Source organism: Cervus canadensis, chromosome 25 (assembly GCF_019320065.1).
Source record: "Cervus canadensis isolate Bull #8, Minnesota chromosome 25, ASM1932006v1, whole genome shotgun sequence".
NCBI lineage: Eukaryota > Metazoa > Chordata > Mammalia > Artiodactyla > Cervidae > Cervus > Cervus canadensis.
The window spans coordinates 14,991,806-15,015,630 of NC_057410.1; the positions used below are offsets into that span (position 1 = coordinate 14,991,806).

At 37.9% G+C, this 23,825-nt stretch overlaps 1 protein-coding gene and 1 non-coding gene across 15 annotated transcripts in view; both read right to left on the bottom strand.

Moving 5' to 3' along the window:
* The window catches only part of KIF21A (kinesin family member 21A), a 174,022-nt gene that overhangs the window by 140,962 nt on the left and 9,235 nt on the right, over positions 1-23,825 (bottom strand). The gene's annotated exons all lie outside the window — the stretch shown is intronic.
* Positions 18,616-18,721, bottom strand: LOC122427915. Its single transcript, XR_006265606.1, has one exon. It is a non-coding gene; the product is annotated as a U6 spliceosomal RNA (small nuclear RNA).

The window sequence follows — 23,825 nt, forward strand, 5'->3', positions numbered from 1 at the left end:
ATTTTAACACCTATGTTCATTAGTGATACTGGCCTGCAATTTTATTTTTTTTTGTTTTCATTGTCTGTTTTGGTTTCAGGGTGATGGTGGCCTTCTAGAATGAGTGGGAATGTTCTTTTCGCTGAAGTTTTTTTGGCAGAGTTTCAAAAGGGTGAGTGTTAATTCTTCTCTAAATGTTTGATAGAATTCACCTGTGAAGGCATCTGGTTCTTAACCTTTGTTCATTGGAAGACTTTTGATCACAGTGCTTGTAACTTGTCTGTTCATATTTTCTATTTCTGATTCAGTCTTGGAAGGTTGTACTTTTCTATGAATTAAATCATTTATCATAGGTTGTCCATTTTATTGGCATATAGTTACTGATAGTAGTCTTTTATGATCCTTTGTATGTCTATGGTGTTAGTTGTAACTTCTGTCTGATTTCTAATTTTAGTAACTTGAGCCCTCTCCCTTTTTTTCTTGATGAGTCTGGCTGAAGGGTTATCAACTGTGTTTATCTTCTCAAAGAACAAGCTTTTAGTTGCACTGGTGTTCACAATTATTTTCTTCATCTCTATTTCATTCATTTCTGCTATGATCATTATAATTCTTTTTCATCTGCCAACTTTGGGTTTTGTTTGTTCTTCTTTCTCTAGTTGCTTTAGGAGTAAGGTTAGGTTGTCTATATGTGATTTTTCTTGTTTTTTAAGTAAGATTGTATTGCTATAAATGTCACATTTAGAACTGCTTTTGCTGCCTTTTGTAGGTTTTGGAGTGTCATGTTTTCACTCTCCTTTGTTTCTAGGTATTTTTTTAATTTCTTCTTTGATTTCTTCAGTTATTTCTTATTTAGCAGCATGCTGTTTAGCCTCCATGTATTTGTGCTCTTTACACTTTCTTCCCCAGTAATTGATTCTAATCTCATAGCACTGTGGTCAGAAGAGATGCTTGAAATGATTTCAGTTTTCCTAAATTTACCAAGGCTTGATTTGTGACCCAAGATGTGATCTATCCTAGAGAACGTTCCACATGTACTTCAGAAGAAAGTGTGTTCTGCTGCTTTCCAGTGGAATTTCCTGGAATTGGTATAAATACCAATTAGGTCTATCTGTTTTAATGTGTATAATTTAAAGCTTCTTTTTTCTTATTTTCTGTCTGGATGTTGGTGTAAGTGGAGTGTTAAAGTATCCCACTATTATTGTGTTACTGTCAATCCCCTTTCTATGGCTTTTAGCATTTGCCTTATGTATTGAGGTGTTCCTATGTAGGGTGCATAAATATTTACCATTGTTATATATTCTTCTTGGATTGATCCCTTAATCATTATGTATTGGCCTACCTTGTCCCCTTCTACCAATCTTTACTTTAAAGACTATTCTGACTGATACCAGTACTGCTACTCCATCATTCTTTTCATTTCCATTTGCATGGAATATCTTTTTCCAACCACTCACTTTCAGTCTGTAGGTGTTCCTGGGTCTGAACTGGGTCTCTCATAGAAAATATATATATTTGGGTCTTGTTTTTGTATCCATTCATCCAGTCCAGGTCTTTTAGTTAAAGTATTTAATCAATTTACATTTAAAGTAATTATTGATATGTATGTTCCTATTTTGTTGCTGTTGTTTAGTTGCCAAGTTATATCCAACTTTTTGCAACCCCATAGACTGCAGCATGCCAGGCTCTTCTGTGCTCCACTGTCTCACAAAGTTTGCTCAAATTCATATATATTGAGTAGGTAATACCATCTAACCATCTCATCCTCTGCCGTCCACTTCTCCTTTTTGCATCCATCTTTCCCAATATCAGAGTTATTTTCAATGAGTAGGCTCTTCATATCGGGTAGCCAAAGTGCTGGAATTTCAGCTTCAGCAACAGTCCTTCCAATGAATATTCAGGGTTTATTTCCTTTAGGATTGACTAGTTTGATCTCCTTACAGCCCAAGGGATTCAAAAGGGTCTTTCCAAACACCACAACTCAAAAGCATCAGTTATTAGGAACTTAGCCTTCCTTATGGTCCAACTGCCATACCCACACATGACAACTGGAAAAGCCATAGCTTTAATCATATGAACCTTTGTCAGCAAAGTGATGTCTCTGCTTACTAATACACTGTTTAGGTTTGTCATAGCTTTCCTTCCAAGGAGCAAGTGTCTTTTAATTTCATGGCTGCAGTCACCATCCAGTGTTGAAGCCCAAGAAAATAAAATCTGTCACTGTTTCCATCTTTTCCCCTTCTGTTTGAATGCTGAGTATTAAGCCAGCTTTTTCACTCTCCTCTTTCACCCTCATCAAGAGGCTCTTTAGTTCCTCTTCACATTCTGCCATTAGAGTGGTATCATCTGCATATCTGAAGTTGATGATATTTCTCACAGCAATCTTGATTCCAGCTTGTGAGACTTCCAGCCCTGCATTTCACATGATATACTATGCTTAGAAGTTAAATAAGAATGGTGAACATGTACATCTTTGTCTTACTTCTTTCCCAATTTTGAATCACTCAGCTGTTCCATGTCTGATTCTGAATGTTGCTTCTTAACTCACATACAGGTTTCTCAGGAGATGGTTAAGGTGGTCTCGTATTCCCATCTCTCTACAGATTTTCCACAATTTGTTGTGATCCACAAAGTCAAAGACTTTAGTCATGAAGCAGATGTTTTTTCTGGAACTCTCTTGCTTTATCTATGATTGAACAAATGCTGGCAATTTTATCTCTGGTTCCTCTGCCTCTTTGAAACCCAGCTTGTGCATCTGGAAGTTCTTGGTTCATGTACTGCTGAAACTAGCTTGAAGGATTTTGAGCATAACCTTGCTAGCATGTGAAATCAGCACCACTGTATGGCAGTTTGAACATTTCTTAGCATTGCTCTTGTTTGGGTTTGGGATGAAAACTGACCTTTTCCAGTCCTGTGGCCACTGAGGAGTTTTTCCATTTGCTGAAATACTGAATGATGCACTTTAACACCATAAACTCTTAGGATTTTAAATAGCTCAGTTGGAATTCATCACCTCTACTAGCTTTGTTCACAGTAATGCTTCCTAAGTTCCACTTGACTCCACATTCCAAGATGTCTGGATCTAGGTGAGCAACCATATCACTGTGGTTATCTCAGTCATTAAGACCTTTTTTGTATATTCTTCTGTGTATTCTTGACATCTCTTCTGCTTCTATTAAGTCCTTACCATTTCTGTCCTTCATCATGCCCATCCTTACATGAAATTTTGCCTTGATATTTCCAATTTTCTTGACAAGCTGTCTAGATTTTGCCATTCTATTGCTTTCCTCTACTTCAATGCACTGTTCATTTAAGAAGGCCTTCTTATCTCTCTTTACTATTCTCTGGAACTCTGCATTCAGTTGAGTATATCTTTCCATTTGTTTCTTGCCTTTTATTGGTCTTCCTTTCTCAGCTATTTGTAAAGCTCCTTGGACAACCACTCTGCCTTTTTGCATTTCTTTTTCTTTGGGATGGTTTTGGTCACTGCCTTCTGCACGATTTTACAATCCTCCTTCCATAGTTCTTCAGGCATTCTGTCTATCAGATCTAATCCCTTGAACCTATTCTTCATCTCTACTCCATAATCATAAAATAATTTACTTAGGTCATACCTGAATGGTCTAGCGGTTTTTCCCTACTTTCTTCATTATAAGCCTGAATTTTGCAATAAGGAGCTCATGATCTGAACCACAGTCACCTCCCTATCTTGTTTTTGATTACTGTATAGAGCTTCTCCATCTTGGCTACAAAAAATATCATCAATCTGACTTTGGTATTGATTATCTGGTGATGTCAATCTGTAGTCATCTTATGTATTGTTGGAAGAGGGTGTTTTCTATGATCAACATGTTCTCTTGACAAAACTCCCTTAGCTTTTTCCCTGCTTCATTTTGCACTCCAAGGCCAAACTTGCCTGTTATTCCAGGTATATCTTAACTTCTTACTTTTGCATTACAATCCTCTATGGTGAAAAGGACATCTTTTTTTCGTGTTAGTTCTAAAATGTCTTGTCTTCATCAAGCCAGTCAACTTCAGCTTCTGTGGCATCAGTGGTCGGGGCACAGATTTGGATTACTGTGGTGTTGAACAGTTTGCCTTGGAAACGAACCAAGATCATTCTGTTGTTTTCAAAGTTGCACCCCCGTACTGCATTTCAGACTCTTTATTGACTATAAGGACTATTCCATTTCCTCTAAGAGATTCTTGCCCATGGTAGTAGGTGTAATGTTAATCTGAATTAAGTTAATATGAACATTAATTCCAGTCCATTTAGGTTTACTGATTCCTAAGATGTCAACATTCAATCTTGTCATCCTCTGCTTGACCACGTCCAATTTACCTTGATTCAGGAAACAACATTACAGATTCCTATGCAATACTGTTCTTACAGCACTGGACTTTACTTTCAAGACCAGACACATCCACAACTGTCATTTCCACTTTGACCTAGCTGCTTCATTATTTCTGGAGCTATTCGAAATTGCCCTCCACCAATCCCCAGTAGCATATTGAACCCCTTCCAACTGGAGGCCTCATCCTCTAGTGTCTTATCTTTTTGCCTTTTCATACTGTTCATGGGGGTCTCCAGGCAAGAATACTGGAGTGGTTTGCCATTTCCTCCTCCAGCAGACCATGTTTTGTCAGAACTCTTCTCTATGACCCGTCCATCTTGGGTGGCCCTGCAGAGAATGGCTTATAGTTCCACTGAATTATATAAACCAGGACAAGCCTGTGACCCATGAAGGGGATGTTCCAGTTACCATTTTATTAATTGTTTCTGATTTGTTTTTGTAGGTCATATTTTTCTCTTGTGTTTCTTGCCTAGATAAGTTCTTTTAGCATTTCTTGCAAAGCTGGTCTGATGGTGCTGAATTCTTTAAGCTTTTGTATGTCTGTAAGACTTTTAACTTTTCTGTCAAATCTAAATGCTGGTAAAGTAATCTTAGTTGTAGGTTTTCCCCTTTCATCATTTTAACTATATCCTGCCACTCCCTTCCAGCCTGCAGAGTTTCTGCTGAAAGACAGCTGATAACCTCATGGGGATTCCCCTCTATGTTATCTGTTGCTTTTGCTTGATGCTTTTAATATTTTTTCTTTGTATTTAATCTTGATAGTTTGATTAATATGTGTCTCGGCATGTTTCTCCTTGGCTTTATCCTATATGGGGCTCTCTGCACTTCTTGGATTTGACCAATTTTTTTTTTCCCCCCATGTTAAGGAAGTTTTCAACTACAATCTCTTCAAATATTTTCTCAGACCCTTCTCTTTCTCTTCTTCTGAGACTCCTATAATCAATGTTTAATGTTGTCCCAAAGGTTTTTAAGACTGTCTTGAATTCTTTTAATTCTTTATTCTGTTCTGAGCAGTCATTCTGCACAAATTATAGCTTCTGGCTCACTTATCCATTTTTCTGCCTGTTATTCTGCAATTGATTCTTTCTAGTGTATTTTTAATTTCAGTTATTGTATTGTTCATCACTCTTTGTTCTTTAGTTCTTCTAGGTCATTGCTAAACATTTCTTGTATTTCCTCCTTTCTATTTCCAAGTTTTTTAATCATCTTTACTATCATTACTCTGAATTCTTTTTCAGGTATATTACCTATTTCCTCTTCATTTATTTGGTCTTGAGACTTTTTACCTTGTTTGTTCATCTGCAACATATTTCTTTGTCTTCCCGTTTTGTCTAACTTGCAGTGCTTGAGGTCTTCCTTCCACAGGCTGCAGGGTCATAGTTCCACTTGTTTCTGGTGTTTTCCCCAGGTAGGTGAGGTTGGTCCAATGACTTGTATAAGCATCCTCATGGGAGGGATTGGTGCCTGCATCCTGGTGGGTTGAGCTATTTCTTTTCTTTTTGATGGAGAGGCAATGTCAACTGGTGTGTTTTGGGGTGTCTGTGATCTTAGAACTGCATGGCTTTGTGTTCCTATCTTGCTTGGTATTTGATGTGGGATGTTCAGCACTGGAGCCTACAGCCAGCTGGGTGGAGCCGGGTCTTGGAGCTGAGATCAAACTCTGGGAGAGCTCTTGCCAATTAATATTCCCTAGGGCTGGAAACTCTCTGGCATTCCAGAATCCTGCACTGAGAGCTCACACAGCACAGGTCCAGGCCTACCCTGACCTCATAACCAAAACCCAATAAGCCACATGGCTCTGCAAAAAAAGGGGGCAGAAAAGAAAAGATCAAAGAAGATGGGGAGGAAAAATGTAGGTAGAATGAAAACAGACAAAATCTAAGACAAATAACAAAGACAAAAACAAGCAAACAACAACAATTAAAACCAACCAAATGAGCAAACAAAAGCCCAGACAGATGGTAAAAGACCAAAGAAAACCAACCAAACAAACCAAAGAAACACACGCACAGACAAAATAAGAAACAAAAACAGAGAAAACAAAAAACAAGAGAATAATGGGACAAATAAAAGAATCCCAAGACAAAAAAAAAAAAACTAACAAAACCAAACAACAAAAGCAGAATGCAAACGGAAGGATAAAGCAAACAAAACACCCAAAATGATTTTTAAAAATTTAAAAAGATTTAAAAAAAAATAAAGGAAAAAAGGTAAAAACACAGAACAAAGGGAGAAAAACAAGGGAAAAGCACAGAACAAAAAATTAACATAGAAACAGAAATACAAAAAATAAAAATATATTAAAAATTATTAATGAAAACACAAAAGATAAAAATAAAAAAACAAGAGAAAAACAAAAACAGAACAAACCAGAAAAAAAGTAATAATTATATTTTCCTAAGGTCTCAGCTGCCAGTATCCTTTTCTCCATGTGAGTCACCTTCACCTCCCCAGAATGCTCTCTAAAACTTCTAGGCAGTCTCTGGTTCCTCTGTGTGCACTGTGGTGGGTAGCTCAGACTCTGACCTGGCCTAATACCCATGGGTACTAGACCCCCAAGTCTACCGCTGCTATAGCTATACCAGTTTCATTTGTGAGAACACTGATTGTCCATTCAGATATTCCATAGATGCAGGGCGTACCAAGCCCATTGCAGGGATTTAATCAGTGGTTTGTGCAGCTGCACAGAAATATTTTTGTTCCTCTTCCTTAGTCACCCCACCCTGGGTCTCAGTTGTGATTTTAGCCCCACCTCTGAATATGGGGCCACCCACAGGAGCCTCCTCCCAAGGCGGCCCTGGAGCATTTGTACCCCATCTCTCCCCTGTGGGGACAGGGTACAGATGTGGCACACCCACCTGCATCACAGGGGCCTGGCGATGACAGGTGAGTAAGGAAGCCACAGGCCATAAGCACGAGAGATCCAGCACTAATGGGAGCCTTTCCTAGTGCCTGGAGGCAGGAGTGAGGTCAGCCCTTGCTGGGGCTTTTCTTAGCACCTGGAAGGGCAGGTGTCCAGTGAGTGGGAAGAAAGAGTCTACAACGGCGGCTCCATTCCCGTGTGCCACTCAACAGTAGCACCCTGCTTCTGAGGCAGTCTGGATTTCCTCCCTCCCATCCCCTCTGGCTATCTCCTCATAGCCAACAGCAGTCTTCTTCCCGGGTTTACTCTTCAATCCCCATATTCCAGCTCTCAGCCTCCATGTACACTGGCAGACACACGTCCCAGTCTGGGACAGGCAGGGCTGAGGCACAGACCATCTGTGCAAGTCTCACTCTGTCCTGTCAGCCACAGACCAGCTGTTTCACACTCCTCTGACAGCCTCAGGTGCTTCCCTGTGGTCCCAACCAATCCTCTGCTGGTGAGAAGGCTTCCCCAGTTGCAGGAACCTCTGCTCTGCTTCAACTTCCCTGATGGTCAGAGCATCATGGAAGGAAGGTCTGCTCTTCAGAATGGTCATATCATACTGGTCCACACTATTAATCAAAACACCAGTGTAATCATACAGGCATTACATAATTTAAACAGGACACAGATCCCATCTCATTTCCTCTCCTCTTTTTTCCTTCTTTCTTTCATCCTACTCAGATATGTGGGGATCTTTCTTGTCCTTTCCAGTGTCCAACATCTTCTGCTAGTGTTTAGTTGGTGTTCTGTCAGAACTGTTCCATCTGTAAATGTGTTCTTGATGCATTTGTGGAAAGAGATGAAGTCCATGACTTCCTACTCCTCCACCATCTTGGTTAACCTCCTCAGCTGGTCATTTTTTAACTTATAAAGGGAAGCTGCAGTGATGCTTCTTCATATTACTTTGCAAATGCAGTGAACAAGGAAAAGGTATTGCTCCCTTCATCTTGTCACCTGTTTGCTTCTGGAAAGGCTACAGCCAACAAAATAATCCTTAATAACTCTAGATTTGATGGTCAGAGCATCATGGAAGGAAGGTCTGCTCTTCAGAATGCTCATATCATACTGGTCTACATCATTAATCAAAACACCACTGTAATCATACAGGCATTACATAATTTAAAACCTGAACACTAGGTTGGTGCCAAAGGGATGGGAAAAAATGGTGTATATAAGACAATGAAAACAACACATCTAAACATGAATATGGAATGACAAGGGTTCTACCACCTCGATTACACTGGTGGGAATTCAATTAGGTGCCCCTTCTGCGCAATGCCTAATTCTATCATTTGAATGAGCAAAGTGTAACTAGACAGAATACCATCCAGAAAACACTTGCTTTGTAAGGTCTAATATATATCTGGATAAAGATGATTAGTAATAGCTTTGAGGACCACCTAGTTAGTAATTCTAGGAATAACATACATACATGAAGTGACACATTGAGTAATGAAAGGCATAGCATATAAAGTTGATCAATCTCCTCCAACAGTGCAATTGCTTCTTCTCTTAACTTAGATATCTGATACATAAAAACAAAATAGGGTTTCCTGGGGATATTCTATTAAGTTCATTGTCTGTTGACCCTATCTTATAATATCTGACCTGAACACATAAACATGAGGGCATTTGGAAATACTGGAAAACTACAGAAGCAACAAAAATTATGAACCAAAGCCATTTAATTCTTCAATGGCTTCAACCAAAGCCAACATTCTTCAATGACTGATGAGTATTTACAACTATTTACAGTAGCATCAGTGAGAATTAACAAGTAATAAGTAAAAGAAAGGCCTGGTTCTGAAATAAGAACTAATTGCTTAGTATCTATGATGATGATATTTCATAATTATATTTTATTAATAAAGCACTTTGAGTGCCCAGGAATCACCAAGAATTTAGCAATAATATGGTACAAACAGTGGAACTAAGGACATGTTCAACTGGCTTAATTGCCCTTAATACTTTTCAAGAAGCTACTATGTTTCAGGACCATACTTAGAATCTGTTACTTTATTTGCTATTTGCTCAACTACCTTTTTAAATTGTGGTTATTTTCTCCTCTCTTTAGAGAAAAGATACATTATCTACCTTGTATGTGAAATCAATGCAATGAATGGATTCATATGAGTAAATAGAATAGTATTTGTTAAATGAATCAATTAATTACAAAATAAATTAATGAAAAGGGAAAGAAAGAAAAGGAATGGTAAGATATGGTAACAGTAATGATATGGTGTGATATAGACGGTGTGGTATATAGCATGCTATGGAATGGTACAGTATGATATAGTATGCTGTGGTGGTTGTTCAGTCACTCAGTCGTGTCTGACTCTTTGTGACCCCGTGGACTATAGCACACCTGGCTTGCTTGCCCTTCAGCTCCCAGAGTTTGCTAAAACTGATGTCCATTGAGTCGATGATGCCATCCACCCATCTCATCCTCTGCACCCTGCCTCCGCCCCCGGCTTCTCCTCCTGCCCTAAATCTTTCCCAGCATCAGGGTCTTTTCCAATAAGTCGGCTCTTTGCATCCAGTGGCCAAAGTATTGGAACTTCGGCTTCAGCATCAGTCCTTCCTATAAATATTCAGGGGTGATTCCCTTTAGGGCTGACTGGTTTGATCTCCTTGCAGTCCAAGGGACTCTCAGGTGTCTTCTCCAGCACCACAGTTCAAAAGAATCAATTCTTCAGTGCTTATCCTTTATGGTCCAACTCTCACATCTGTACAAAACCATAGCTTTAATGATACAGACCTTTGTTGGCAAAGTGATGTCTCTGCTTTTTAATACACTGTCTAGGTTTGTCACAGTTTTTCTTCCAAGGAGCAAATGGCTTTAAATTTCATGGCTGCAGTCACCATCAGCAGTGACTTTGGAGCCCAAGAAAATAAAGTCTGTCATTGTTTCCATTGCTTCCCCATCTTTTTGCCATGAAGTGATGGGATGGGATGCCATGATCTTAGTTTTTTCAATGGTGAGTTTTAAGTCAACTTTTTCACTCTCCTCTTTCACCTTCATCAAGAGGCTCTTTAGTTCCTCTTCACTTTCTGCCATTAGGATGGTGTCATCTGAATATCTGACATTACAGATATTTCTCCCAGCAATCTTGATTTCAGCTTGTGATTCATCCAGCCTGGTATTTCACACATTATGATAATGATAAGGTAATCCAATGTTATGGTATGGCATGATATGGTAATTGGACAGTACAGTATGACATGGTGATGGTATGAAATGTCTTGGAGATGGTATGATATTGGGATAGGATGGTAATGGCTCTATTCTGAAAGTCCCACATCCATGGATAATCTGTTGACAAGTTCCTAGAGTGGTATAGTAGTAGGAATGTTTTGAAAACTGACTCATCAATTTTAAAGACAGACAGAATCTTGGAGGAAATCTAGTCTAACTTTCATTTTAAATATAAGACCAAGAGAAAATATGTGGTTTACCTAATGTAACAAAAAAAAATGTGCTTTGCCTAATGTAACTCATCTAGTTACTGGGGAAGCAAGGTTGAGCCCTAGGTCTTCTAACTTTCATTCCTGTAGTATAAATAGCTCCTTTTTTTCACCATTCCCTTGGGAACTGAGTGGAGTTCCTTTGTGAAGGAGACACACTGACCAGCAATACTTACTATGATATCACTCCACTAATTCATATAATAAAATGCTAGCAGTTTTAACAAAGAATGGAATTTTTCTTGTTGTCTCATAATTTCAACTACAAGCCTCAAGAAAAGTTTCTAGACAGATCCCTACAGCATTTACAAAGAGTTGACCAAGCCAGCCCATCAACTATCAGTCCTAATCTCTTATCTTCAGGTTACTTAAGATAAGGTTCAAGATCCATGGTGGAGATACTTTGAAGAGAATTCACAGATATAGAGAACACCGTTTTCTCTTTTCCTTTCCAAAGTATAGTAAGGCAAAATTTTTCTCCTCTATCAAAACAAGTGAGTGAGTGGTCCAAGGTTTTCTTTACTTACAGAGCTATAAGAAGGGGACTGTAGCATTTCACTTCTACAGAATGCAGAGTATCTCATCTAAAATGCCCATATCATAAAGTTCAGGCCCATCTCAGAGTGTCCAGGAGCACTCAGAGAGGAGGGGTGAGAGAATTCCTGGGAAAATCTAATGTGTGTCCTTTGGAATCTAGGTACTGTTATACATAAATATGTGGGAAAGTCTGAAGATAGGAGGTCAAAAAAAAAAGAAAAAGTTGGAGGGTAGTAATTGAGCAAGCATGTTCAACATCTGCTATTTAATAAGTCACAGATACGTGCTATTTCTTATTGCTCAAGTGGACAAAAACAAGAGCAGCCAAACAATAAGCCATTTCACAGGAATTCTGCCAAGGAAAGTTGACTATCACCAAGGCAAGTGGACATTCAGTGTCACGGGCTATAGGTATATGAGGAGGATAGAAGGGAAAAGGAGATAGAGCATCCCTCAGAAGGTCAAGCAGGTAATGGAAAACTGCGAAGTGAAAAAAAAAAAAAAGATGAAAAACTATATATGCAATAAAATATAATTTTATTATTTTATATAAATAATATGAGACTATATTTAAAAATATGGGTTTCTCTGGTGGCTCAGATGGTAAAGGTGGCTCCCTGCAATGCAGGAGACCTGGGTTGGATGCCCAAGTTGGGAAGATGCCCTGGAGGAGGGCAGGGGAACACACTCCAGTGCTCTTGCCTGGAGAATCCAATGAACAGAAGAAACTGGTGGGCTGCAGTCCACGCAGTTGCAAAGAGTCAGACATGACTGAGCGACTAAGCACAGCATATTTAAAATATAATAAGTAGACATATGTTCTCATCAGGATAGTGAAACTCTTATAAATTTTCTAAAGTGAACAGAAAATACTTTTTATAATCAGAAGAAATACACTACTAAAAGTGCTTGCAAGTAACTTTGTGGGAAAATGTGAACATTTTTACAATTATAGTCAAAATCAACTTCTATCTTCTTTTCAGTGCCATTAGTACTGTTCTGAATCTTGCAGCCAAAAGCAGTTGCTTTAACAATATCAGATGATGAGAAATATAACAATGCTCGAATTTCAGGGCCAGGAAGATAAACTGGTCCACATTGTGTTCACCCAACATTGTCAAGTGAGCTCTCCACAAGACAATAACATGGCAGACCACTGCTGCCAGAATATAATCCATTGCCCTTCTGCCTCCTCTCAGTGGTATCACCAGCTAACTCAAAATTTTCATTACTCACTTTCTACCAGCTGCCAGGAACACCAGCCATCTAAGATCTTCAAATTGCTCTTTGGTCCAAAATATAGAAAAAGCTCATCAAACCCCTGTTCACCAAACTAGCCATCAGAAGTCCAAGCTTTCCAAATCATCCTTCAGTATAAAAATGCTCACTCAATACTACCTTGCATAGCTTCTAATTTGGTTCCACCATCTATCCCTCACTTCCTTTCTAAATGCTATGTGTTAGAAATTACAATCCATCAGCAACAGTATAGACCAGCCATTAAGCCTGGGACAAGGGCTTCCCTGATAGCTCAGCTGGTAAAGAATCTGCCTGCAATGCAGAGATCCCAGTTCGATTCCTGGGTCAGGAAGACCCACTGAAGAAGGGATAGGCTACCCACTCCAGTATTTTGGGTCTTCCCTTGGGGCTCAGCTGGCAAAGAACCCACCTGCAATGCGGGAGACCTGGGCTTGATCCCTGGGTTGGAAAGATCCCCTGGAGAAGGGAAAGGCTACCCACTTCTGTATTCTGGCCTGGAGAATTCCATGGACTGTACAGTCCACAGGTTCGCAAAGAGTTAGACACCACTAAGTGACTTTCACTGTCACTTTCACTTCATTTTCACTGGCTGAAACCAAGTTCACCAGCCCTGTCACTTACAGCTGTGTGACCAGAGGCAAATTGCTTAAATTCTCAATTTCCTTATTCATAAAGTGGAATTAATAATAGTACCTATAAGATTATCATTAGGTTTATGTGAGTTAAGGTATGTGTATTTAGAGTTTAGAACATTTGCTTCTGCCACATAATGAGTGTTTGATAATTCATTTATTTTTATTAGAAAACTCACCTGTACTCTCAACCTAAACCTTACATGTTCCTCCCAAGGAAGTGGCTCTTACTGAAGTGCTCCCAAGTAAGGCTATTTTTTCTTTCACGTCATGTATGTGTAAGACACTGCCTGGAGGTGAGGCTGCTTCTTGCTCCTGAGTGCAGTTTCCAATCTATCGTTCCTCTTCCAAAGATCCCATCTTCTCGGAAGCACCTGTAGTCAGATCTTGCTACAAGCTGCTCTTTGCCACACTGCCTCATCCACTGATCTCACTTATGGGCCACTCTATCAGCTACTTCTATCACCACTACTTCTTTCAGCATTCTTAGTAAACTCAAATCCCTTAGATAATACACCCAACAATTCTATCTCACAATTCCCTGGCCTCCTTAAAACCAGTTTCATTTTCGTTAAAAAAAACAAAAAGAAGAAGATGATGATGATGATGCAGTCAGAAGAGATCTCCTCCATCTTCATCTTCATGCTTCCAGATCCAAACTATATTTCATCTATGCCCACAAATTCTGGGAGGTTTTTCTGTTATAATAGAAGTGTCACTGCTTCTGTTTAGGGCCACTCTGTCAACTTTTTCTCTTCATCTCATCCCTAGTCTCCTTCCCAAGGACTTCACTCCTACAAATATCTCCTCTTTTTCTTATAACACCCATCTAAACAATTTACTTGATTTTTCTCTCTCCCTTGCACTCTTTATCAGCAAACCCTAACAGTTCTATCTCCAAAATATACCTCAGATCTACTGTCTACCACCTGTACTGCTCCTGTTTAGTCCAAGCTGCTTCCATCTTTCTCCTGGAACAAAATAACAGCATTCTCACGGATCTTCCACCTCTATTTTTAACTCTTATAACATAGTCCATCTTCTATATAGCAACAAGTTATCTTTCCAAAATGTAAGTCATATCTCCACTTAAAGCTTTCTAAAGCCTTCCCACTAAAATTAAGTCCAAAATTTCCATTCTAGACTACAAGGCCCTAAACAGTCTGGCTCCTGCCTATATCTCTGTCATTATTTCCATCTTCTTTTTCATTTACTGTATCTGGCTATCCTGCTCTTCTTACCATCCCACTAACCATATCAGCTTATTTTTCATGTCTCATCTTCTCCACAGCACTTATCAACATCTGAAGTTATTTTTTTTATGTTTATTGTCTCTGTCCTCACCCAATGTTAACTTATTGAAAGTAGAAACACTTGTCTTATATCTATATCCTCCACACCCAGACACCCTTTCTGGAACATCTGCTGCTGCTGCTGCTGCTGCTAAGTCTCTTCAGTCGTGTCTGACTCTGTGCGACCCCATAGACGGCAGCCCACCAGGCTCCCCCATCCCTGGGATTCTCCAGGCAAAAGTACTGGAGAGGGTTGCCATTTCCTTCTCCAGTGCATGAAAGTGAAAAGTGAAAGTGAAGGCTCTCAGTCGTGTCCCACTCTTAGCGACCCCGTGGACTGCAGCCTACCAGGCTCCTCCGTCCATGGGATTTTCCAGGCAAGAGGACTGGAGTGGGGTGCCATTGCCTTCTCCCTCTGGAACATCAATGGCAGTCAAATATTTCTAGACTGACTAAAGTCTCCATAATAATCGGGAGTAGACTATATTTTTCTTCTCTGGTATTGAGGGCCAGGTCTGACATGCCTGGGGTCAGGAACGTCCCTTGGAGTAGGAAATGCAACCTGCTCCAGTATTCTGGCTTGGAAAATTCCATGGACAGAGGAGTCTGATGGCTGCAGTTCATGCGGTCACAAGTCGGACAATACTGAGCAAGTGAGCATGCACTGACATGTCTAATGATGGGTTAAGCATTTCACAGAAAAGGACACAAAAAAAATAAAAGTACCCCTGCTTTTAAATTATTCAAGATCCATTTAAGGAAGAAGAGCTATGAACCCAAATCACTAAAATACTACACTTGACCCTTGAATAACAAAGGTTTTAACTACGCCTGTCAACTCACTTTTTTTAAAAAAATAAACATGTACTACTGTACTAAACAATGCAAGATCAGCTGAATCCATGGATGCAGAATCACACATGGAAGGTCTGACTGTAGTTATATGAGGATTTCTGACTGCATGGAGGGGAAGGTTGGTGCCTCCAACCTTGGTGTTGTTCAAGGATCAACTGTATTTACAAAGCAAACTATCATGTTCCATATGTGAGACTTACATATGTATACACAGTAGAAATCAGCAAGAGAGGAATCCTTAGGGAAAAATAATTCTATTAATATGAGTATATATATTTTACAGATGAGAAAACTGAGGTCCAGGCAGCTCAAACAATTCACCCAAAGTTAAAAACTAGGAAAGACAACACTACCACTACAATATTGTAAAGTAATTAGCCTCCAATTAAAATAAATTAATCAATTAAAAAAAAACAGGAAAGAAGTCAAGTTCAAACACACCTCTTGATGTCAAAGCCCATTCTCCTCATAGGAACCTGTTTTGGTCAGGTCCTTATAACAACAGCTGGCTACTACGAAAGATACATCTACCAGAAGTAAGACTATAATCTCTGTCAGGGACATCTGGAAGTCTATAACTCCACCAATATTAAATTCCCAAAGGGCTTGAGTCCTTGAGTCTTGAAATATAAAACAGATCATCAGTTCCCTGAAAAAAAAACAAAAACAGAGCCTATTTTCCACAGGACACTAGAACTAATGAAGTAAAAAGATTAACAGTTAATGAAGGGATTTTTAAATTTTATTCAAACTATCCTTAGACGTGAAATGTTTAAGGAAACTTTCCATTGAAGCTTGCTGCCTCACTCAGATCCAAACTAGCCACTCTGAGTGAATTAGTTATTAATTATACAGGGAAAAAATGTGTGTTTCTGTGTGAGTGTGCACAGATGTGCATGTATTCAAGTCTTTTCATGTGCAAATGAGCTGTTGTCAATAATTTTTTGCAATTAATATCTATGAAAATAGGATGAAATTTATGGAAAGGGATTTTTTTAATGAAATGAGCATGAAAATTAGGAAAGATGAGAAAGGATAAATAACAGAGGGGAAATAAGCAAATAGATGAACATGGTTATGTTAAAGATTAGGAGAGTGGAAAGATTAGATGTCATGGGACAGATTATTAAGACTTTATGTTGCTATTTTGGAAAATAAAGAGTCATTTTTCTGAGTTAGAAAGTATACTAATGTGATCACAATGTCTATAGAGGTATACCACTCTAATAACTTGAATGTAAAGTGTTTAAACTTAATTGTTGGCACGTTTCATGGGAAAGTCATCTTATAACCCAACTGAACTAAGTTTCTCAAGGGCAAATTCCACATCTGATTCATCTTGCATTTCCCAGTGCCTAGCAACGTGTTTTTAGTGTACTTAATTATAGGGGTGCACTAACTAATAAATTGAATAGGACTAAACTGAGATACATTGAATTTACTTGGTCAAATTGAATTAGAATGGTCAGGAATGGGAACTATTAATTACCCTCACAAACACACTTTTATTCCTCCATTTTAGATACCAAAATATACTTACTTAAGTAACTTCTGTTCTACTTACAATGAGCTTAGAGTAATAGCCCTCTTTTTACACTTTTACTATCTATACTTTACAAAGAGGCTGTAATATACATAGCAGAAGTATAATCCGCTTTATACATAGATGAAATTGAGTCATAGAGAGACATCATATTTTTCCACAGGATTACTTTTATATTACTGCCACCTAAAAGTGAGTCAGTGGAAAAAAGGAGATCTGAACTCAAACTCCAAAAGCATTACTTTCTCAGCAAAGTTCATTTAAAAAGATTCAATCATAAAAGCAAAATTATGAAATATGCAAATAAACATATTTGATAGTCAAAAAAAGGCACAAAGATGACTACTTTTAGGAACAGAAGTTCCTGTTTCTGCATTTTTTTTTTTTCACATAAAATAGAGAGCAAGGTTCTTATCAGAATGTACAGAGAACAAACATAAGCAAGGGCAGGGAATCCACCTGATGATTTTGCAGAATACTCAACCTCACTTACATTATCCCTACTGCTAGGTTTATTATTTTGATACCTGATATTTGGAGTATTTTCTACTTGTCAAACACAGCAAATAGGACTAGTCTCAAGTGCTAAGGCAGTCTTAAGTCATCTTCAATGGTTCACTTTTTTTTTCCATTTATTTTTATTAGTTAGAGGCTAATTACTTTACAATATTGTAGTGGGTTGTGCCATACATTGACATGAATCAGTCATGGATTTCCATGTGTTCCCCATCCCGATCCCCCCTCCCACCTCCCTCCCCATCCCATCCCTCTGGGTCATCCCAGTGTACCAGCCCTGAGCACTTGTCTCATGCATCCAACCTGGACTGGTGATCTGTTTCACACTTGATAATAAATATGTTTCAATGCTGTTCTCTCAGATCATCCCACCCTCGCCTTCTCCCAGAGTCCAAAAGCCTGTTCTATACATCTGTGTCTCTTTTTCTGTCTTGCATATAGGGTTATCATTACCATCTTTCTAAATTCCATATATATGCGTTAGTATACTGTATTGGTGTTTATCTTTCTGGCTTACTTCACTTTGTATAATGGGCTCCAGTTTTATCCATCTCATTAGAACTGATTCAAATGAATTCTTTTTAACGGCTGAGTAATATTCCATGGTGTATATGTACCATAGCTTCCTTATCCATTCGTCTGCTGATGGGCATCTAGGTTGCTTCCATGTCCTGGCTATTATAAACAGTGCTGCGATGAACATTGGGGTGCACGTGTCTCTTTCAGTTCTGGTTTCCTCAGTGTGTATGCCCAGCAGTGGGATTGCTGGGTCATATGGCAGTTCTATTTCCAGTTTTTTAAGAAATCTCCACACTGTTCTCCATAGCGGCTGTACTAGTTTGCATTCCCACCAACAGTGTAAGAGGGTTCCCTTTTCTCCACACCCTCTCCAGCATTTATTGCTTGTAGACTTTTGGATAGCAGCCATCCTGACTGGCGAGTAATGGTACCTCATTGTGGTTTTGATTTGCATTTCTCTGATAATGAGTGATGTTGAGCATCTTTTCATGTGTTTGTTAGCCATCTGTATGTCTTCTTTGGAGAAATGTCTGTTTAGATCTTTGGCCCACTTTTTAATTGGGTCATTTATTTTTCTGCAATTGAGCTTCAGGAGTTGCTTGTATATTTTTGAGATTAATCCTTTGTTGCTTCATTTGCTATTATTTTCTCCCAAATTGAAGGCTGTCTTTTCACCTTGCTTATAGTTTCCTTTGTTGTGCAAAAGCTTTTAAGTTTAATTAGGTCCCACTTGTTTATTTTTGCTTTTATTTCTAATAAAAATATGGAACGCTTCATGAATTTGCATGTCATCCTTGCGCAGGGCCATGCTAATCTTCTCTGTATCGTTCCAATTTTAATATATGTGCTACCAAAGCGAGCACTCACTTAACTTGCTATTACATATTTTTTAAATTCAAATTGTCATCACACTGTTTTATCTTTTTTACCAACTGAGCTATCAGGGAAGCTTTTATTTCACAGTAAACCAATTTGTGAAGGACACAAAAGGTATTTATTTTACCAGTTCAATCAAATTTATTTTCTAAATAGGTTTGTTTCTAAAAGCGAAACTTGTTTTCAAGATCATTTACATTTCTGACTAGGTTTGTTGATCCTGTATCACTCAGAAACCTGTTTTTCAATGCAAACCAAACCAAACTAGCCATCTAGTTAAAGGTTTCAGTGGCTAGTATTATATAAAAACAGAAGACCTGGTTTTTGAATAAGGTCCTAAGAAAAAAAGAGTCACAAATTGATTTTATTTCTTCTTTAATCACAGTAATTAAACTAAAAATTTGCAAAATAACATCTCATAATATGAATTACTGAAAATGGAAGGCTGAAATTAAACCAATGTCTTTTTAATTTAGCAAGGGTACTCTGTCACCTCAAATCTTTCAATTACCTCACATTAGGCATGGAAATAGTGAGACGTTTTCCTAGAGATCATTTATAAAGTGAGTGTGTATGTATGTGTGTATACGTATATGAGCACGCATTTGTATGTCCATGTGTATGAGCATGTGTGCCTATGTACATGTGAACTGAGGACATTGTATTTCTGATCACTTTTGGAGTCTTAGTAAAACTTCTGTTGGCATAAGTAGAATGCGCTCACGTTAACAATATAGCAAGCAATACACTTAAGAGTTTAAGGATTAAGTTGTCAGTCAGCTCACCTTACCAGGTGAGCAGTTGGAAATCAATTAGTATTCCCATGTCCTTAAAGATAAACAAGAAAGAAATGTAATTCTTTATTTACAAAAGAGAACCAAGATTATTAAGAAAATATTTTATTCAACCTGGTCAAGAAAGCATAATAATCTGCCTTGACTTTCACAACTCAATACATTCATAAAGACAAACAATGGTATTCATTTTACCATATAAATACAATGCTGATAACATCAGCTGATAACATGGAGGTCATATATATTATTTAATATAAATGTACTATTACCATCCTTTCTTCTAGTTTTATTGAGATATTTTGTTGTTGCTTTTGTTTAGTCACTCACTCACGTCTGACTCTTTTGAGACCCCTGGGACCATAGCCAGCCAGGTTTTCTCTGTCCACAGGATTTTCTGGGAAAGAATACTGGAGTGGTTTGCCATTTCCTACTCTGGAGATCTTCCCAACCGAGGAATCAAACCGAGTCTCCGTCTCTCCTGCATTGCAGGTGCATTCTTTACCACTGAGCCACAGGGAAGCCCTTAGTGAGATATAATTAACAAAATCATAAGATATTTAAAGTTTACATTATGATGATCCTGATACAAACATGTGAAAGGGTTCCTCCCTTCAATTCACACAATCATTACCTCACATATTTGCCATTTTTTTAAAAAGAACATTTAAGTTCTCCAAGCAAAGTTCAATTACGCAACACAATGTTAATAACTATAGTTGTCATGATATATATTAAGGTCTCAAGACTTATTCTTCTTACAACTCAAAGTTTGTGCCCTTTTACCAGTCTCTTCCTATTTCTTCCATACCCCATTATCCCTTTGCTTTGTCTTTAGAAACAGACATAAGACATTGTAAAAAGGGGCCTCAAGTAAAGACTCAAAAGAATCCCTGCTAAAGAAATAAATTTTTGCAAGTTAATGACTACAACTGACATTTATCAAGGCCTACTATATGCCACTGGAGAAGGAAGTGGCAACCCACTCCAGTATTCTTGCCTGGAAAATTCCATGGATAGAGGAGCCTAGTGGGCTACAGTCCATGGGGTTGCAAAGAGTCAGACCCAAGTGAGCACACACACGAAATGACTATATGCCAAGCATTATTCTGAGTGCTTTATAAATATGCCAATTAATTCTCACTATCTTATGAGATTAGTATTCTTATTTCTCCATTTCATAGAGAAACTAAGGAGAACAAGAGCTCCTCAAAGAAATTATCCAAATCTTGAGGTGATTAGAAAGAAATTGTGTTTGGGCACTGTAAGTCTTATCCATAAGAGGAAAAAGCGAGATTTAAAGGTGTGTGTGTGTGTGTGTGTGTGTGTGTGTGTGTGTACACACACACAGAGAGATGACAGGCAGCAGGAAGTAAAGAAAGGAGCAATAACTAAAAAAGGAATAAAGAATTGAACATCTTCCAAGCGCTTCTAAATGCAAGGCATTTATAACATTCATATAATCTTAATAGTCTTATCAAGACAGTATTAACTCCATTTTACAGATGAAAAAATAAGGGTCATAAAGGTTAAGTGGCTGTCCTAAAATTTTGAACTCCACTTTGTGACTAAAATCCAAACTCTTTTCAATAAGCCATACTGTAAAGGAAAATGAAATTAAGGCAAGGATGGAGTAAAGGGGTAATAAAGAATGCAAATCCAGAAGGAAGACTGGAGATAAACCAGCTTTTAGAAGTTCTCTGAAGGATACTGTGATGACAGAGTACTGCTGTCGCAGAGCTATGATGCTTTTGAACTACAATGCAGGGCTGTCAGAAGCCAGAACGGCTATTTGATTTCAAGAATCAGTACCTTTGATCCCTTCAACATTATTCTTCTTGCCTACCGTATCTCATTGACAAGAAATCTGCTATGAAAAACAGCAATGGCCAAAATTCACCTAGATTCGCTAGTCCCATACTGAGCAATTGTAGAGTGCATACAAGTGGCCTGGCCTCGCTCAGCACAGAGTCTATGGACAGCTTTACCCAAATTGAGATGCCAGTCCATCACTGCACGTATGTTACATGGCCACAGCAGAAGCCAAGAAACACTTTCATGTTGATGTGCAGGTAGGTACAGTTTTGGCGTGACTAAAATTTTCCATTTCAAAATGACAGCCAAGAGAACCACAAATAAGGACTCAAAACTTCAGTTTCCTAACAATCCCAATGTATCATTTTTGACCAACATATCATAAAGACAAGTTGAGAATCTTTTCCATCAACTGAGATTAAAAAACAAAATCGATTTATTTTGTTTATGAACATAAATATATTTTATACTATATTGGCCAGATTCATCAACTTCTAGTAGATTTTATCTTTTTGGGGGGCAGGGGTGTGTATATCTGTGTTTATGTGTTTCATGTCAATCCCTTACCAAAATCACAGTTTGTTGATTTCAGGTAAAATCTTTTTCAAAACATACTGGGGCCTCCAGTTTGGCATCGATTAAGGGAGAAAGAAGGTTGGACAACTAGCCTGGCCAGAGGCCTAGGCGACATGGAAGTGAAGTAAGGTCCAGAGTGACCCAGGCTTGATCACTGGCAGCACATGTACAAAATTAGATTCAAGCTGGTCGTGGCTTCCAGTTCTAAGCAGCCCACATGAGTCAAAGGACACCACAGTTAGAAAACAAAAATGGTCATTTCCCGAACACAGAAAGGAGGCTTTCACTAATTTCACTTACTTGAGTGGAAAAATTCTTGTTTTACTCTATAAAGTGGTAAATATCAAGCTATAAAAGTATGCACACACTGCAGCAATTTTTAAAAATATATAAGTACACATAAGAAAACAGATGAAAAATAAATATACCAAAGTGCTAGTAGTAATTATAACAGGGTGGTAACCTATAATTGATCGCTTTTCTCATCTTTTCTCAGGTATTTTTTTCTAATTTGATTACATTATTTCACTAACAGGAAAAGAAATCAAACAAAAATAACTTATGAAATTAAAAGCTGATTTTGAAGCTAGACGATGCCTGCAAGATCTATTTTCTGCTTCTAAGTATTAGCTTTTTTTAAAATGCTTTCAGCTAAATTTTCATATAGATCTGTCAATGAACTCAGCAGGAACACTGCCCATCAGCTCTAGGTATGAGAAAAAAAATATAGAAAATTTAAATTCATTTTCAAAATTCTATATTATTATTAGTGCAGGTCTTTTTACTTAGTTTACTCCTTAAGATGCTCTTTAATCCACGGCTTGGTTTAGTGTATTGTTGCCAAGGTTGATGAGAGAAAGCAAGATAAGCATCAGCAACATTTTCAAAAATCTGGTGCAAGCCAGTTCAGAAGGAAAATTCACATTATTATTAACCAATTTAGTCATCAGTGCCTTACAGCAGGTTAAGCAACTAACAGCAAATACAACAATATTATTGTTAATCTCACAAAGTATATTGTATTAATTGTAACTTTACAAATACTAAACACCATGCCAACTGAAAGTCTTATGTGGGAAAAGAAAGATTAAAAATGGTGGATTATACTAAACTATATAAAAAGGAATTTGGTAAACTAGAGAAGGACGATATGTGGTTTCCATGTTAAAAACAAAATGAAAACTAGGCGACTATTGTAACAGAAGGTTTTTAACTATTTAAATACGTTTCTGCTATATTCATAAGCAAAAGAACAGATACACCTATACTTCACAGATTCAAGTTATGGATTACATATTAGAGAATGGCTAATCTAGTTGCTAGAGTTTAGAATATAACCAATATACTCATTGTTGGTTATACATCCAACTAATAATACATCACTAATAATATTATTGCCTGTGTTTGTATAAAAACTATTTTCCAAATGCTTTCACATGGTTATCTCTGCTGATCTTTTCCCAAGTCCACTGAAGTAAGTGGATATCTATACACAAAGCCAAGTTTATCATTGGTTAAGACCAAAACAGTTTTCTAAATATCCAAAGTTCATTCTACCATATTGCTTCCAACAGCTTTAATGCATCTAACTTATGTGATTCTAGTGCACAACAGACATTCAATAATTATGTAATAAATGAATGAATTTTGATCTAAAAAAATAAGATTATAAAGAATATAACTGAGAGTAAAGGTGCTCAACATACCACTTCATAACAGTTACTATAGCTTGACCCTCTCCAAGACTCCTTGTTCCTGTTTGCTGAAAGAAAAGGTCTCTATTCTGTGAAGCTATGTCAAATAATGTGAATATCTACTGTGAAAAATATAATTCATCCATCCTACTCAGAAGAACTGATATTGTGATGCCTAAGTGACAGACATAGCTCCCCCAAATTGAGAATAA